The sequence below is a fragment of the Pogona vitticeps genome, chromosome 12, assembly GCF_051106095.1.
Source record: "Pogona vitticeps strain Pit_001003342236 chromosome 12, PviZW2.1, whole genome shotgun sequence".
Lineage (NCBI taxonomy): Eukaryota > Metazoa > Chordata > Lepidosauria > Squamata > Agamidae > Pogona > Pogona vitticeps.
In genome coordinates, this window is record NC_135794.1 from 12,501 (window position 1) to 30,184 (window position 17,684).

Here is a 17,684-nt window from a genome sequence, read left to right on the forward strand (position 1 = left end):
CGCGCCGCCAAAAAATCTGCCCCTCCCGCGGCTCCGCCCCGCCCCACCTTCTCCTCCGCCCTGCCCTCGGCTCCGCCCTCCGCTCCGCCTCCCCTCCTGCTCCACCCCCCCCACTCCACCCCCCCCACTCCACCCCCCCTCAGCTCCACCCCCTCCCTACTCCGCCCCCTCTGCTCCACCCCCCCTACTCTGTCCCCTCCCTACTGTGCCCCCCTCCTACTCTGCCCCTCCCCTCTACTCTGCCCCTCCCTTCTACTGTGCCCCTCCTCCCACTCACTTAGCTGCCATCCACCTCTACAGCACCTAACCTGCAGCTCTCTCCTTATAACATTACTACAACCCGATTGCTATTTAAAACCCCCAATCCTGCGTCCTTCTAGGTCACAGTGGGCTCAAAAAATTCCATCTCGCCTTCTATTGCGGTCTCTTCACACTTCTTTTTCGTCTTCCACTCCACTTACCACCCCAACTCTCCCCTCCAATTCTTATTTTTACGCCAATCTTGAAAAACATTGCTACAAACCCACAACGATGCATTATGGGACCCTTTTACGCAGATCACGCATTTAAACCCTTCCAACCTCAACTCTTCCAGCTCACCTTCACTTCAACAAAATGCACCTTCCTTGCTTTTTCTTACGCTTTCACTTTTAGTCCTTTTACACTCTTTTGCCCATAACGACTCTCCCCTAACATTCTTCTCTTTACATAAAGCTTTCAATCCTTTCTACAAACCCTCCTCCGTGCGTTCCACAAATGTGCTCGCCAAAACCACATTTCAAACCATTAAACCACACGAACAAAGACAAACCGAATTTATTCACATCTCTCTCAACTCCAAAAATACACCTTGCGCTACTTTAACCCGAACCCTACTTTAAACGCTCATTTCTCGCCACGCTCCCACAATGCATTGCACACCCCTTACGCCGATTTTTTTAAACATTGCTCTTCACATACACACTCCGGACCGCGCTTGTGATGGCGCTAATTAATACAAAAGGAACCAGAACTGTAAACCCTAAAGAACGCAAACCCATATGCTATTTATACCGATCGCTGTAATCTCAAACAATTCACCTTACAGAGCTTTAAATACCTCGCTTCCAAATCACCGTCCCGTAATTCAGTGACAACTTCTTAGGTTTTTTTAAACATTTCTTTTCAAATAAGAATTCAAACGCACAATTACGAGGGCACGAATAAGTAAACCCTAACCAACAAAAACCCACATGCAATTTACTCAAATCACTGCCACCTACAAGATTTCAGTTTTCAGTCATTTAAATACCGCACCTCCGCAATGCCCTTTAACGATGCAACACGGACCCCTTTTCCTTTCAAAACCTTTCAAATTTTCAAAAACCTTTCCCAGGAGAGGTAAAACACTCAAACGCTCCCCCTTCACTTGATTCGTATAAACAGGTACATCTCCCCAACGAAACCCTAGACACTCTTAACCTTTTCTCTCTTTTGCTTAACCAACGAAAGAAACAAAAACCACCTCTGGCACGGCACAGTCCCTTCATTAGTACCTCGAACGCTTCCCCGCGTAGAACTCAAACCCCCCCCAGCCCCCGCACGAGAACGACCCCGACTTGCTTTCGCATGGGAACCTGAAGTCGAAACACCCCTCAAGCGGCATTTCCCTCACTTTCCGCAGCACCGCCTCCTCCCGGATTTTTTTAAAGCCCACTGGTTGAATTCAATCCACTGCCCGATACGCCCCCCAATTAACTGGGCCGTCTCGTGACGTAGAGCCCCTCACCTCGCGCGTTTCGTATATAAACTAAACGGGAGGGGTGGGGTTTGCTGGCTGGCCGCTGTGTCGTCAACCGGAGGAGACCGGCGGCGGCGGTGGCGGCGGCGGCTGCTCTTCCTGCTTCTTCTTCGCTTGCTCCACAAGTTCGTTTCGGATTTCAGGTAGCCAAGCCTGACCAAGAAGGCCTTTTTCTTCAGATCAACGTTCAAAGTTTGTTGGGGGGGGGTGATAAATTGGGTGTTCAGCGGGGCGGGGGGGGGGGTGTTTCCATCTGACGAGCCCCTACAAAAGGTTTGATTCACCTTGGCAGCCTTTTCTACACAAAGTCAAGTCGTTTATTACCTTCCTTTTTAGTTGCCTGCGGTTGTTTGGAAATCTAGGCTCTCTCTGATAAAACTTATAGTCGGCGACCTGTGTTACTCTACTGCAATCCCCCCCCCCCCAGGGTCTCATCTACTGTCTGCCAGCCCGACCCCATCAAATAGCCAAACAAACTCTTTTTAATGGATCTTGTGCTGTCCAGAGGTTCGGCTCAGTAATTTCAAGGACTTAATGGTTTCCTCTGTGTTGCAATGACTATTAAGCTGCAGCTTCGTTCAAAATATTTCCTCTTCCATGATGACAGGCTGCTAGAATGACTCAACCGCAAAATGAAATGAACCTGCAACAAAATGAATATGTATTTCTGAATAAAAATAGTGCTGCCTAAAAATACTGTCCTCCTATTTTGGCTTCTCGGATGAAACATCAGGCACTGGTCAATCTTAGTTTTCTTCAACTGGGGTGTCCAAATCTACTAAATAAATCGGGAACTTGGAATTTCTAATTTGGCCATTCTAAGTGTGTGTGCGTTAAAAAAAAAACACCAGACAAAACAACAACTTATACAACATTGGGTTTATTTCAGGGAATCAAATGTTGCCTAAGGAATGTTCTTTCCCCCCAAAACCTCTTTCAGGGGGTGTGACAAAAACAAAACAAAACAAAAAAAAGAAGACATTCCCAAACAGGAAAATAAAGCAGTGGGTTTGTCTCTTCTAGGCATGTACTTAATAAACAAAAACTGGCAGCCACCCCTGCCTGTATGTTCTGGATTGAAAAATTCTATGCAAGAAACAACGCCTAGGTTTCAAAGTGAATGATACCAATTTTCATCCAACAGCAGAATGTTTAATACAATGCTCTTGCTTAATTCAATGTTACTCCTCTCGGTGGGTATTTGAACCCAGGCTTGCTGATTTATTAACGTGCTCTCTCTACTACAGCAAACAGGGTATTTTTGTTAACAATAATCATGATAGGAATAACGATGTTATACAATTTTTGGAATTAATGACTGATTTTAACTTTTAAATATTGTCTTTTAATCCTGTGAGTCCCCTTGGGTCCTGTTTTTAGCAGGAAAACAGGGTTGAAAAACTTTAAATGAATAAAATCTACACCGTGGTCTAAGTTGCAGGGCTATTTGTCAGGTTCTATGGATGAAGCGGATTTGTAGGAAGCGATCCGGTGAGACTAAATATTTTACTTTGCCTTAACGGGAGCATCGGAGACACGAGGAGGAGGCACTTGCAGCTTCATGGAACCACTGAAACTTCTTCTATGAACGTGTGGACGAGGCGCTTCCGTTTTCTCTATTAGTATTAGTGTTCTTATGCTTTATTTTCTTGTTCCCTGCCAAAAGAGAAAGAAACAAAATGCAAAGGAATGCTTTTCATGTTAATGTGCTTCTTAATGTTACTACGGCAAGCTTAGTTTTTTCTTTATAGGATGACAAGACGAAGGAAATCCCTTCGTGGACTTTTCTTCAAGGATGCTTTGGTGTCTCTTCCTATATAGAGGAAGGTGTAGGCCTTCTATAGCTGTCTTTTCGGCAGGGGAGTTGGTGAACGAGATTTAATTCTGTATTTTTCTTTATAGGATGATGGGATGAAGGAAATCCCTTCATAGACTTTCCTTCAGAGGCTAACCAAAACAGACAGGATACACTCTGCAAGCACTCAGGGATCTTCACTTGGAGACAGTTGCTCATCATACATGAAAGTGGTCGTGAGACCAGATAGGCGGGATATAAAATAAATAAATACACCCCTGCCTGTACCCTTGGATCAGCGTTGCTTCTGAAGGAGCCCGGGAGTCTGGCCTTCCGTGGCGGTGGGAGTTAATCATATATGGGCAGTGTATCATAAGGAGCCACTGTAGGCTCAAGAAGTACCCATTATTGTAGCTTAGTAATCAATCTAGATTGACTAACACAGTGGTTCTTAACCTTTGTTACTCAGGTGTTTTTGAACTGCAACTCCCAGAAACCTCAGTCAGTAGACCTGATGGTGAAGGCTTCTGGGACTTGCGGTCCAAAAACATCCGAGTAACAAAGGTTAAGAACCAAGAGCAGAATGCTTAATTTAATGCTCTGTGATGTTTCTCAACGAGGATTTCAGCCCGGACTTCCTGATTTCTTAACGTACTCTCTCCACTACACAAAACTGGATGTTTTCGTTAGGAATAATCAGGATAGGAATAACGATGTTATACAAATTTTTGGGTTGATTGCTGATTTTAACTTATAAATATTGTCTTTTAATGCTGTGAGTCACCTTGGGTCCTGTTTTCAGCAGGAACACAGGGTAGAAAAATTTCAAATGAATAAAATCTACACGGTCGTCTTAGAACTCATAAGTTGGAGGGCTGTTTGTCGGGTTCTCTAGACAAAGCGGATTTGTAAGAAGCGATCCGGTGATACTAAATAGTTTACTTTCCCTTAGTAGGAGCGTCGGGGATGTCGAGATGAGGTGCTTGCGCTGAAACGTCTTCTATAAACGTGTGGAATAGGAGCTTCCATTTTCTCTATTAGTATTGATAAAGGAACGTGTGCTGTGGTGGTTTCTTTTTCTTAATACCTGCCAGAAGAGAAAGAAACAAAATGTAAACTAATGCTTTTGATGTTAATGTGCTTCTTAACATTAATGTGCCAGGGTTAGTTTCTTCTTTGTACGATGACAGGACGAAGGAAATCCCTTCGTGGGCTTTCCTTCAAGGATGCTTTCGTGTCTCTTCCTATATAGAGGAACGTGTAAGCAATCTACAGCTGTCTTTTTAGGATGGGGATTCTGTACAGGACATTTGATTCTGTATTATTCTTTATAGGATGATGGGGAAAAGGAAATCCCTTCAGGGGTTATTTTGGCTATCTTCCTATGGAGATCCATAAACAGACGGGTCACATGGAGGCAATTGCTCATCCTACATCCCACGCCTCTGGCCTTGCGTTGGCGTTGCTTCTGAAGGAGACCAGCAGTCTAGCCTTCTGTGCAGGTGGAGTGGGGGTGGGACTTAAGCCCATAGGGGTAGTTTATCATAAGGAGTGATTGTGGGCTCAAGAAGTACCCTTTATTGTAGCTTAATAATCAATCCAGATTGGGTAACGGGCTCCAACTGGTCGCGTCGATAGAAAGTGTCAAGATACTTCCGCAGGACTAAAACGTGGTGGCTGGATTGCAGACTGTGGTTCCTGATAGGGATCGCCTCGCCCTCGTGTTATGGCAGCTCCGCAGGCTGCTGATCGGTTTCTGGGCTCAATTTAAACAGCTGGTTTTGACCTATAAAGCCCTTTCTCTTCAGGCAACTCTTCCCGGAGTGTCTGCCTACCTAAGTGTGGTTTTTAGGTGGATTTTCATGCATTATACCTATGACTGGATGTTTACTACTACTTGTGTTTTGCTTTATTCAGAGTGATTTTACTTTGTTCATTTATAATATTCACATACTGCTTTTACCTTTAATATAATATTTGGTTGATGGAAGGTGCCTCTCTGTATTCATTGGTCCTAACTTTAAATATGGCCTTTTAATGATGTAAACCGCTGTTGGATAGTCCTTGTTTCTGCTTTTAACTATTGTCTTTCATCAATGTAAGAGGCCTCTTTAAGGAGAAAGGCGGGCTAAAAGTATTTTAGATAAAATGAATAAATAAATAATAGTGTCTTGGAAACCTGAATTTCAGGATATTTTTTCCCACCTCTGCCCCTGGCTGTCAACTTTGTGTGACATCCTCTCGGTAAATGAACGTGACCTTACTCTGTTGGCGTTGCCCTGCATCGCAACCCGTTGCTGTCCAATTAGCGCTAGTTTGTTACAGTCGTTCAAATATTATTTTTTTTCTAACTTTCATTGAAGGAAAATGGAGAAAACTGCAGCTCCATATGGAACCTCCATCCTTATGAGAGCCTCGTGGTGGACTGGTTAAAATGCTGTACTGCAGCCAAAACTGCTCACGACCTGGGGTTCGATCCCAGGTAGCCGGCTCAAGGTTGGCTCAGACTTCTATCCTTCTGAGGTTGGTAGAATGAGTACCCAGCTTGCTGGGTGGGGGCAATGTGTAGCCTGCATAATTAACTTGTAAATCACCCTGAGAGTGCTTGAAGCACTATGGGGCGGTATAGAAGCAGCACACTTTCCTTTTCTTTTCTTTTTTCCTTTTCTTTTCTTTTTTCTTTCTTTCTTTCTTTCTTTTCTTTTCTTTTTTTGCTTTCTATTTTTCGCTTACTGTGCCTGGGTCTTTTTTAACAGCTTGGTACTCTTGATCCTCTTATGGAAAAACTGGTCCTCCCCGCCTCACCTCCAGCCATGGGAATTTCGGTGGGGAAAGCCTGAAGAATAGGGCTCCCCCTCCTTGGAAGTCATCCAGGAGTCCCCCAACAAATGCCTAAAGGGGAAACTTGTGATCTTAAAAGCAGCACAGGTTTTTGACTCCTGAAATGGATCTCAGTCCACAAGAACTAACTCTACCCTTTACAAGGACACCAAATCTTTGGTTTTGGCTGTGAAAAAACAAACCCGGTAACCTGACATGATGCTTTGCGAGCATCTTGCTCCTGGTACGCTGCATCTCTTCCCTGAAAGGAGAAGTGTTCTCCGTGCTGTCCTTGTCCAAGCAGGTGGAGACCTGTCTCTTCAGGCAGGCTTTTCCTCAATGAATAGTGTTCAGCGGGGTGGGGGGGGTTATTTCCATCTGACGAGCCCCTAAAAAAGTTTGAGCCACTTTGGCAGCCTTTTCTACACAAAGTCAAGTCGTTTATTACCTCTTTTTTTAGCCGCCTCCGGTAGGTTGGAAATCTTGACTCTCTCTGATAAAACCTCTCGTGGGGGACCTGTGTTACTCTACTGCAATCCAGTGGTTGCTCAGGAGGGTCTAATCTACTGTCTCCCCACCCGACCCCTATCAAATAGCCAAACACCCCCCTTTTTAATGTATCTTGTGCTCTGCAGAGTTTTCGGCTCAGTAATTTGCAGGGGTTAATGTTTTCCTCTTCTTGCCTATGTGTTGCTGAGAGTGTTAAGCAGCGTCTTCGCTTCAAAGATTTCCTCTTGAATGATGACAGGCTGCTAAAATGACTCAACTGCAAAATGAAATTAACGTATTGTACAACAAACTGAATATGCATTGGTGAATGAAAATAGTGCTGCCTAAAAATACTGTCCTCCTATTTTGGCTTCTCGGATGAAACATCAGGCACTGGTCAATCTCAGTTTTCTTCAACTTGGGTTTCCAAATCTACTAAATAAATCAGGAACTTGGAATTTCTAATTTGGCCATTCTAAGTGTGCATTAAAAAACACACCAGACAAAACAACGACTTATGCAACGTTGGCTTTATTTCAGAGAATCGAATGTTGCCTAAGGTATGTTCTTTCCCCCCAAAACCTCTTTCAGTGGGTGTGGCAAAAACAAACAAAAAAATAGAAGACATTCCCAAACAGGAAAATAAAGCAGTGGGTTTGTCTGTTCTAGGCATGTACCTAATAAACAAAAACTGGCAGCCACCCCTGCCTGTGTGTTCTGGGTGGAAAAATTCTATGCAAGAAACAACGCCTAGGTTTCAAAGTGAATGATACCAATTTTCATCCAACAGCAGAATGTTAATTCAATGCTCTTGTTTAATTCAGTGTTACTCCTCTCGGTGGGTATTTGAACCCAGGCTTGCTGATTTATTAACGCGCTCTCTCTACTACAGCAAACTGGGTATTTTTGTTAGCAATAATCATGATAGGAATAACGATGTTCTACAAATTTTTGGGTTAATGACTGATTTTAACTTTTAAATATTGTCTTTTAATGCTGTGAGTCCCCTTGGGTCCTGTTTTTAGCAGGAAGACAGGGTAGAAAAACGTCAAATGAATAAAATCTTCATCGTCGTCTAAGTTGGAGGGCTATTTGTCAGGTTCTATGGATGAAGCGGATTTGTAGGAAGCGATCCGGTGAGACTAAATATTTTACTTTGCCTTAACGGGAGCATCGGAGACATGAGGAGAAGGTGCTTGCAGCTTCGTGGAGCCACTGAAAGTTCTTCTATGAACGTGTGGACGAGGCGCTTCCGTTTTCTCTATTAGTATTAGTGTTCTTATGCTTTATTTTCTTGTTCCCTGCCAAAAGAGAAAGAAACAAAATGCAAAGGAATGCTTTTCATGTTAATGTGCTTCTTAATGTTACTACGGCAAGCTTAGTTTTTTCTTTATAGGATGACAAGACGAAGGAAATCCCTTCGTGGACTTTTCTTCAAGGATGCTTTGGTGTCTCTTCCTATATAGAGGAAGGTGTAAGCATTCTATAGCTGTCTTTTCGGCAGGGGAGTTGGGGCACGAGATTTAATTCTGTATTTTTCTTTATAGGATGACGGGATGAAGGAAATCCCTTCATAGACTTTCCTTCAGAGGCTATCCAAAACAGACAGGATACACTCTGCAAGTACTCACTCATCTTCACTTGGAGACAGTTGCTCATCATACATGAAAGTGGTCGTGAGACCAGATAGGCGGGATATAAAATAAATAAATACACCCCTACCTCTAGCCTTGGATCAGCGTTGCTTCTGAAAGAGCCCAGGAGTCTGGCCTTCCGTGGGGGTGGGGTGCGGGATAATCGTATACGGGCAGTGTATCATAAGGAGCCACTGTAGGCTCAAGAAGTACCCATTATTGTAGCTTAGTAATCAATCTAGATTGGCTAACACAGTGGTTCTTAACCTTTGTTACTCAGGTGTTTTTGAACTGCAACTCCCAGAAACCTCAGCCACCAGAGCTGATGGTGAAGGCTTCTGGGAGTTGCAGTACAAAAACATCCGAGTAACAAAGGTTAAGAACCAGTGGGCTAACAGGCTCCATGTGGTCCCGTCGATGGAAAGTGTCATGACGCTTCCGCAGGACTCAAACGCGGCGGCCGGATTGCGGACTATGGGTCGTCATACTGATCGCGCCGCCCCTGTATTACGGCAGCTCCGCAGGCTGCCGATTGTTTCGGGGCTCAATTTAAACAGCTGGTTTTGACCTATAAAGCCCTTTCTCTTCAGGCAAATCTTCCCGGACTGTCTGGCTACCTAAGTGTGGTTTTTAGGTGGATTTTCATACATTATACCTATGACTGGATGTTTAGTACTACTTGTGTTTTGCTTTATTCAGATTGATTTTAGTTTGTTTATTTATAATATTCATATATTGTTTTTACCTTTAATATAATGTTTGGTTGATGTAAAGTGCCTCTCTGTATTCATTGGTCCTAAATTCAAATATGGCCTTTTAATGATGTAAACCACTGTTGGATAGTCCTTGTTTCTGCTTTAACTATTGTCTTTTAACAATGTAAGTGGCCTCTTTAAGGAGAAAGGGGGGCTAAAAGTATTTTAGCTAAAATGAATAAATAAATAATAGTGTCTTGGAAACCTGAGTTTCAGGATATTTTTTCCCACCTCTCCCGCTGGCTGTCAACTTTGTGCGACATCCTCTCGGTAAATGAACGTGACCTTACTCTGTTGGCGTTACCCTGCATCACCACCCGTTGCTGCCTATTTAGCGCTAGTTTGTCACAGACGTTCAAATATTATTTTTTTCTAACTTTGATTGAAGGAAAATGGAGAAAACTGCAGTTCCATATGGAACCTCCATCCTTATGATAGCCACGTGGCGCACTGGTTGGAGCAAATGAACTATGAAACTCTGCGATCTCATGGACACAACGACACCTGCTTAAGAGGGGAAAAATACAGTTATTCCAAATGACAAGTACAAGCGCCTGTAAAAAGGGGGAGAAAACCAGGGGGCAGCGGGTGGAATTGAAAGCAGTAGAAATGAGCCACAACCCAAGGTGCCCTTGATGCTGGGAAGAAAAAGACGGCTCCCTCGCCTCCCCAGGGTGAAATAATAAAATCGCAACACAAACAAAAAGCCCAGAGTGGCCTTGGCTGCCAGATAGGCATTATATAAATCAAATAAATATATAATTAAATAAGTAATTAAAATATATAAAAGAAGGAAGCATGAAGAAGTTCAAGTCATTTAATGTGAGGGCGACAACTACCAGGATGAGTCGTGCCCTGCATTTCCCATGGGGTTTGGAGGCAGAAAGAGGGAGGGAGGGAGGGAGGGACCGAAATCCACCCAGACCCCCTTTAATCCTTTCCTTCAGGGCCAGCCTCATGGGGAGGAGACCAACCGTAACTCTGCACATGCCCAGAGACTTGGTGGCTTTTCCCACCTTCGATCAGATTCATCTCCCGAAGGACTACAAAGCCCATCATGGGGTGGGGGAGAAGGGTCCCAGCAGTCACCCCACCCTCGCCCACGGGCCTCCTTACCCAGCCGCCGTCCCCGGTCGGAGCGGGGCAGCGTCCAGCGCAGGCTGGGTCTGCCACCCGCCTTGCAGCCGGAACAGCCTCTGGGTGCCGCAGGGGCAGGCCGGACAAATAATGGGGAGACACGGTGGGGAAGGAAAAGCGTGACGCAACGGCCTTTAGCGTCCCAGCGTCGCCATGGCAACGGGACGGGAAGGGGCAGGCCCGGAGGACCTGCTCTCTGAGTGCAAAGGGCTAGAAGGTCCCCATGGCGACTTGCAGGAAGAGGCGGGCCCTGAGGACCTGCCCTCTGATTTCCATTGGCTGGGAGCGGCTCCATGGCGACGCGACAGGAAGAGGCGGGCCCGGAGGACCTGCCCTCTGATTTCAGAAGGCTAGAACGGCTCTGGGGCAACTTCCAGGAAGAGGCGGGACCAGAGGACATGCCCTGTGAGTTCTGAAGGCTAGAACATCAGCATGAAAGGCCCTCTGAGTCCAAGCGGGCTAGACGGTGCCTCTACTCCCTTGGCCGGCCACTTCTCAGCTCCCTCTGCTGGCAGCCTCATGCCGGAGGACCCTAGCCATTTCAAACCGCCCCCCCCCAGGCTTCCCGGCTGGGGGAATTAAAAGCCCGGCTCCTAAACGGCTCCTGCTCGATGAGGGAGGCATATCCTGAGAGGGACCTAGGAGGAGGAGGACGAGGAGGAGGAGGTGGAGGTGGAGGAAGAAAAGGAAGGGCGCCTCCCTCTCCCAGGGACTGGGGAGGAGGAAACCTCCTCGTGTCTTTTTTTCCTGGTTCGTCTCCCAACGTTCAAGAGGACGACTGCAGTTCAATGAACTTCCGGTGCTTGTCTATTGCACCTGCTTTTTATTAGTAACCCCCCTCCCCTTTTCTCCTTTATCAGCCACTTGTAAAGGTGGTTTTAGATATCTGTAATTTCTCATTTGAACTAAGCGTCCTTTCTTTAAATTAAAATATTTGTGTGCCTTAATAAGATTACTGCATGAAACGGTAATAAATAAATATAGTTATAAATGATTATTATTGTTGCAGTTATTCTTATTCTTCTTATTATTATTATTATTGCTTTTTGCCCTACTGTCCACACTGTAACAGGTGGCAATTTATTTCTTAATTTCTTTATTCTATTTATACCCCGCCTATCTGGTCATTTCGACCACTCTAGGCAGCTGTTTAATTGGTACACTGTTTAATTGGAAAGGTACCAGATGTCTGCGCCTGGATCTTCTTTACCGTTGTCCACGCCCCGTAGCTGTGGGTCTTTATGATGGCAATTTTAATTGTATTTTCATCGTATTTGAATTGTATTTTAATCATTTTATATTTTATTGTATTGAATTTTAATTGTTGTAAGCCGCCCAGAGACCTTTGGGTAGAGTGGGAGGCATATAAATTAAATAAATAAATAAATAAATAAATAAATAAATAAATAAATAAATAAATAAATAAAATAAGAGAAGAAACTCATGGTCCCAAAGCCGTTTCCTGAAGTCTAAAAAGTAACACTCGCGCTCACACAAAAGAGAATGCAGGTGGGGGGGAATGAGAATTTTCAGGTTTTATTGGCAAGCCTTTTGCATATTCACCATTACCCATTACCCATGCAAGTTCAGATGTAAAACCGGCCGGCGATGAACGTACTTTAAAGAAGACACTTTACTAGGATATTAAGAAACAGATGATTCCAATCCCCCTCCCCACCCTGCCTTGGTGGGCCCTTTCACTGTATTTTTTTGAGATTTAGAGAAGGGAGTGGGATCCTATAGTGCCACGACCGAGAGCGTAAGGGGGTCTGCGTCTCTTACAGATGGGCTGAGACTCATGGGAAGAATGCAGGGAAACGTGGGTGCGTTTGTTTTAAAGAACCCTAATAATGGATGACAGACTCCTCTGAAGCACTGCCGCCTGAGCTCTTCGAATAAATACAGCAAAGGCAGAAAGCTGTCTGCTGGCAGCCTGAACAGGGAAAAAGAAAAGGCCTCCTCTGCCTGCCAGAGCACGGCGTAGGGCGAGAGGGTCCTCCAACCTTCCTTCGGCCCTGCTCCCCCCCCCCCCGTGCGCGCTGGAGGAGACAAGAACAATAAAAGCCAGAAGAAGAGTAATAATAAAATAATAACTTACATGAAACACAAAGAAGACGGTCACGGCACTCAGCCCCGAACTGCACTTTCTCTCGTCCTTGGCGGGAAAGAAGGGGAGATGGAAGTCCTCAGGAATCTCCACCTCGGGACTCGACCCCGAGCTGGGAGGGAGACTGGAGACAGCTCGCCATGTCCTGCAGGCGTAAAGGGCCGAGAGACATACGCACCTGTACACACATCTGCCTTAATCCTTTTTTGTTTTGGACCGGCCATCCTAACGGCAAGTTTGAAAACTGCAACTCTGTGCACGCCCAGGGGCGTTAAAATTACCCAGAGCGGTTTTTTAAATCGTTATTTCACACCTTTCTTCTCTGTTAACAACTACAAGGGCCGTCACGGGGCAGAGGGGCTCGTGACGGACCCACATGGTATGCCTACCATCCCGCCGGCCCCCTGCACACTTACCCGCCGACCTTTCTGGATCCGGTCGTTCCTCGAGGTTGCAGGGTGGCGCAAACGAACGATGAAGCTCTGCATCCGCGTGAACGAGCTCACTGAAAGAACGACACCTGGTTCGGAAGGGAAAATCCAGTTATTCCAAATGACAAGTACAAGCGGCTGTGAAAAGGGGGAGAAAAGCGGGACCAGGGGGTGGAATTAAAAGCAGTAGAAATCAGCCACAAACCCAGGTCCCCTTGATGGTGGGAAGAAAAAGACAGCTCCCTCTCCTCTCCAGGGTGGAATCATAAAATCACAACGCAAATAAACTGGCCAGAGAGGCCTTCGCTGACAGATGGGCGCCATATAAATCACATAAATCAATAAGCAAATAAATAAATAAATCACACACACACAAGCACACATAAATACAGACATGCATGCACGCATACTTACATGCATACATAAAAAATAAATAAACGAAACAACCATGAAGAACTTCAAATAATTTAATGCAGTGAAAAGTGAGGGAGACGACTGCAAGGCCGCAACGCAATCGCAACGCAAACAAACGGGCCAGAGAGGCCTTGGCTGCCAGATGGGTGCTATATAAATCGCAGAACAAACAAAAAAACAAACAAACAAGCACATGCATCAATAAATACATGCGTGCATACTTACACAAATAAAAAATAAATAAAAGAAACAACCATGAAACACTTCAAATATTTTAATGCAGTGAAAAGTGAGGGAGACGAGTACAAGGCCGAGTCCCGCCCTGAATTTCCTATGGGGTTTGGAGGCAGAGGGAGGGAGCGAAATCCACCCAGACCCCCTTTAATCCTTTCCTTAAGGGCCAGCCTCGTGGGGAGGAGACCAATTGTAACTCTGCCCATGCCCCAAAACTTGAAAAATCCCGAAGACCGCCTTTCCCACCTTGGATCAGATTCATCTCCCGAAGGACTACAAAGCCCATCATGGGGTGGGGGAGAAGGGTCCCAGCAGTCACCCCACCCTCCCCCACGGGCCTCCTTACCCAGCCGCCGTCCCCGGTCGGAGCGGGGCAGCGTCCAGCGCAGGCCGGGTCTGCCACCGGCCTTGCAGCCGGAACAGCCTCTGGGTGCCGCAGGGGCAGGCCGGACAAATAATGGGGAGACACGGTGGGGAAGGAAAAGCGTGACGCAACGGCCTTTAGCGTCCCAGCGTCCCCATGGCAACGGGACGGGAAGGGGCGGGCCCAGAGGACCTGCTCTCCGAGTGCAAAGGGCTAGAAGGTCCCCATGGTGACTTGCAGGAAGAGGCGGGCCCTGAAGACCTGCCCTCTGATTTCCATTGGCTGGGAGCGGCTCCATGGCGACGCGACAGGAAGAGGAGGGACCAGAGGACCTGCCCTGTGAGTTCTGCAGGCTAGAACATCAGCATGAAAGGCCCTCTGAGTCCAAGCGGGCTAGACGGTGCCTCTACTCCCTTGGCCGGCCACTTCTCGGCTCCCTCTGCTGGCAGCCTCATGCCGGAGGACCCTAGCCATTTCAACCCCATCCCCCCAGGCTTCCCGGCTGGGGGAATTAAAAGCGCGGCTCCTAAACGGCTCCTGCTCGATGGGGGGGGGGCATATCCTGAGAGGCACCGAGGAGGAGGAGGAGGAGGAGGAGGAGGAGGAGGAGGAGGAGGAGGAGGTGGAGGAAGAAAAGGAAGGGCGCCTCGCTCTCCCAGGGACTGGGGAGGAGGAAACCTCCTCGTGTCTTTTTTTCCTGGTTCGTCTCCCAACGTTCAAGAGGACGACTGCAATTCAATGAACTTCCGGTGCTTGTCTATTGCACCTGCTTTTTATTAGTAACCCCCCTCCCCTTTTCTCCTTTATCAGCCACTTGTAAAGGTGGTTTTAGATATCTGTAATTTCTCATTTGAACTAAGCGTCCTTTCTTTAAATTAAAATATTTGTGTGCCTTAATAAGATTACTGCATGAAACGGTAATAAATAAATATAGTTATAAATGATTAATATTGTTGCAGTTATTGTTATTGTTCTTATTATTATTATTGCTTTTTGCCCTACTGTCCACGCTGTAACAGGTGGCAATTTATTTCTTAATTTCTTTATTCTATTTATACCCCGCCTATCTGGTCATTTCGACCACTCTAGGCGGCTGTTTAATTGGTACACTGTTTAATTGGAAAGGTACCAGATGTCTGCGCCTGGATCTTCTTTACTGTTGTCCACGTCCCGTAGCTGTGGGTCTTTATGATGGCAATTTTATTTATTTTATTTATTTATTTATTTATTTATTTACAATATTTTTTAGCCGCACCATTTTTTAGCCGCAACAAACAATAATTGTATTTTAATCGTATTTTAATTGTATTTTAATCATTTTATATTTTATTGTATTGAATTTTAATTGTTGTAAGCCGCCCAGAGACCTTTGGGTAGAGTGGGCGGCATATAAATAAATAAATAAATAAATAAATAAATAAATAAATGAATGAATGAATGAATGAATGAATGAATGAATGAATGAATGAATGAATAAATAAATAAATAAATAAATAAATAAATAAATAAATAAATAAATAAATAAATAGATAAATAAATAAATAAATAAATAAATAAATAAATAAAATAAGAGAAGAAACTCATGGTCCCAAAGCCGTTTCCTGAAGTCTAAAAAGTAACACACGCGCTCACACAAAAGAGAATGCAGGTGGTGGGGGAATGAGAAGTTTCAGGTTTTTTTGGCAACCCCTTTGCACATTCAACAGGAAAATTACCCATGTAAGTTCAGATGTAAAACCGGCCGGCAATGAACGTGCTTTAAAGAATACACTTTACTAGGACATTAAGAAACAGATGAAATTTATTTATTTATTTATTCAATTTGTATCCCTCTCCCCTTAGCGCCAAAGCACTAGTCTCAGTGGGCTACAGCTCGTAAAACAGAAATAAAAGCAGAAAACATTAAAAACCAGTTGCAATACCTCTTATAATCTACAACAACAACAACCAGGCGGGACTCCTCTTCTGTGGGTTCAGTGATTTCCAAGGCAAGAAAAGAGCACCCACTCCCCTAATCCATCGTCCGCATGCTCTTTTGGAAGATCCCTTAATTTAAGACTTAAAGGGGTGGTGGTGAGGACACAGGAGAATTACAGTTGGCCCTCACCTTTCGGGGCCATCCTCTGCTGCAAGCTGCCGACAAGGTTTCTGAGAATAGGATGGCAGAGAACAAGCTTCTCTGCTAAAAACTATACTGTACTCTGGAACTTGTGTTATTCTACTCCCTGAATGGCCAAACGTGTCTCCCCCATCAGTGCATGAAGAAACCTCCAAGGGCAATGGCCAAGCAGAGCATCTGACAGGAACACAAGCAGGGGCCCCATGAAACACCAGGGCCCTCCAAAACACAGCACCTCTGGGACAGCTGCCTGGCCCGTGGGAGGAATGTTCACTTTAGGGGTGGTAGCTGCTTGCATTAAAAACCCTTGTGGTAATCTACTGTAGCTAGTCAAAAACAGGGGCTCAGTCTGGTTACTTCGGAAGCATTAATTAAGGAGTATTCTTAGGACCTTTTTTTAAAGGCAGGCTTTCCTTTAATGACTGGGTGTCTTCAGGGGTCTTCTGAATGGATTGTTGTGCCTTGTTGCCTTTAAATGTGTTTTTAGAATTATTTTATTTACTGTTTTAATCTAATATGTGTTTAACCTTTTAAACTATTTTCATACTTCATTGTTTAGCATTCAAATATTGTCTTAAAATTATGTAAGTCATCTTGTGTGTGTTTTTTAAGGAGAAAGGGAAAGTAAAATACTTTGAATAACTTAATAAATAAAATAAAGTCCGACTGCAACTTCTGGGGACACACAAAGCTGTTCTTTTCAACTGTTTGGAGGGGGGAAAGGCTATGAGGATTTGTGTGTCAATATTCTTGTGGTTTCTTTCCTCTTCCAACCAAAATATAGAGAGAAGCCCTTGAGGTCACCTCTTAAAATTACATTAATTGGGACATTTTGGGAAATGGGACTTCCTTGAAAGGGAAGAAAGGCTCCACTTCTGTTCAAGGGGGATGGGGGGGCTTCATTGGACTCAAGTTAGTGGAGAACCCCCCCTTGTTCCAGGTCCTGCTTCAGGAAACCATTTTATTTGTTGGTAAGTATATTTCCTTCAGTTTGGGCATGCCCACCTAGTAACACTTGAAAGTAAGTGTGCAGTACACAGATATTTTTATTTATGTGTGTGTTTAAATAATTCAGTATCACTTTCCCCACCTTCATCATCAACTGAAGACCTGTGTCCATCAGCAGCACAGTACCTTGATGAGGAATCCAGACTTTTGCTGCTTAAAAATGTTTGTTGTTGTACTATTTGTTGAAGGATACTTCCAGATTGTTAAGTTTACTTTAGGTCTATGCCTCTCACTATCTTTTATTTGTATGAACAGCAAAAGAAAGAAAGAAAGAAAGAAAGAAAGAAAGAAAGAAAGAAAGAAAGAAAGAAAGAAAGAAAGAAAGACAGACAGACAGACAGACAGACAGACAGACAGACAGACAGACAGAAAGAAAGAAAGAAAGAAAGAAAGAAAGAAAGAAAGAAAGAAAGAAAGAAAGAAAGAAAGAAAGAAAGAAAGAAAGAAAGAAAGAAAGAAAGAAAGAAAGAAAGAAAGAAAAAGAAAGAAATGTAAAAAAAGCAGTACAAACACCAATGCTTTGCAACATTTACCAAATTTTAAATTATTTGGATAGGCAGTTATTCACAAAATAAGCATTAAAGAAAACAGAAAATA

General features: G+C 44.5%; 2 long non-coding RNA genes across 4 annotated transcripts; one reads left to right on the top strand and one right to left on the bottom strand.

The window, feature by feature from the left end:
* Positions 1 to 1,756: 1,756 nt before the first annotated feature.
* On the top strand, positions 1,757 to 9,477 carry LOC144584635 (uncharacterized). Of its 2 annotated transcripts, none has more exons than XR_013539012.1 (3): positions 1,757 to 1,923; positions 4,910 to 6,098; positions 8,432 to 9,477. It is a non-coding gene; the product is annotated as an uncharacterized LOC144584635 (long non-coding RNA). The 2 variants fall into 2 exon arrangements; XR_013539013.1 differs by lacking the exon at positions 1,757 to 1,923 and having other exon boundaries at positions 4,979 to 5,077; positions 5,939 to 6,098.
* LOC140701820 (uncharacterized) lies at positions 2,645 to 14,065 on the bottom strand. 2 transcript variants are annotated; one of them, XR_013539014.1, is made up of 5 exons: positions 13,943 to 14,056; positions 12,934 to 13,037; positions 12,509 to 12,662; positions 4,360 to 8,185; positions 2,645 to 3,436 (listed from the first exon to the last, which is right to left on the bottom strand). It is a non-coding gene; the product is annotated as an uncharacterized LOC140701820 (long non-coding RNA). The 2 variants fall into 2 exon arrangements; XR_013539015.1 differs by lacking the exon at positions 2,645 to 3,436 and having other exon boundaries at positions 3,545 to 4,662; positions 13,943 to 14,065.
* Between the last annotated feature and the right edge of the window lie 3,619 nt (positions 14,066 to 17,684).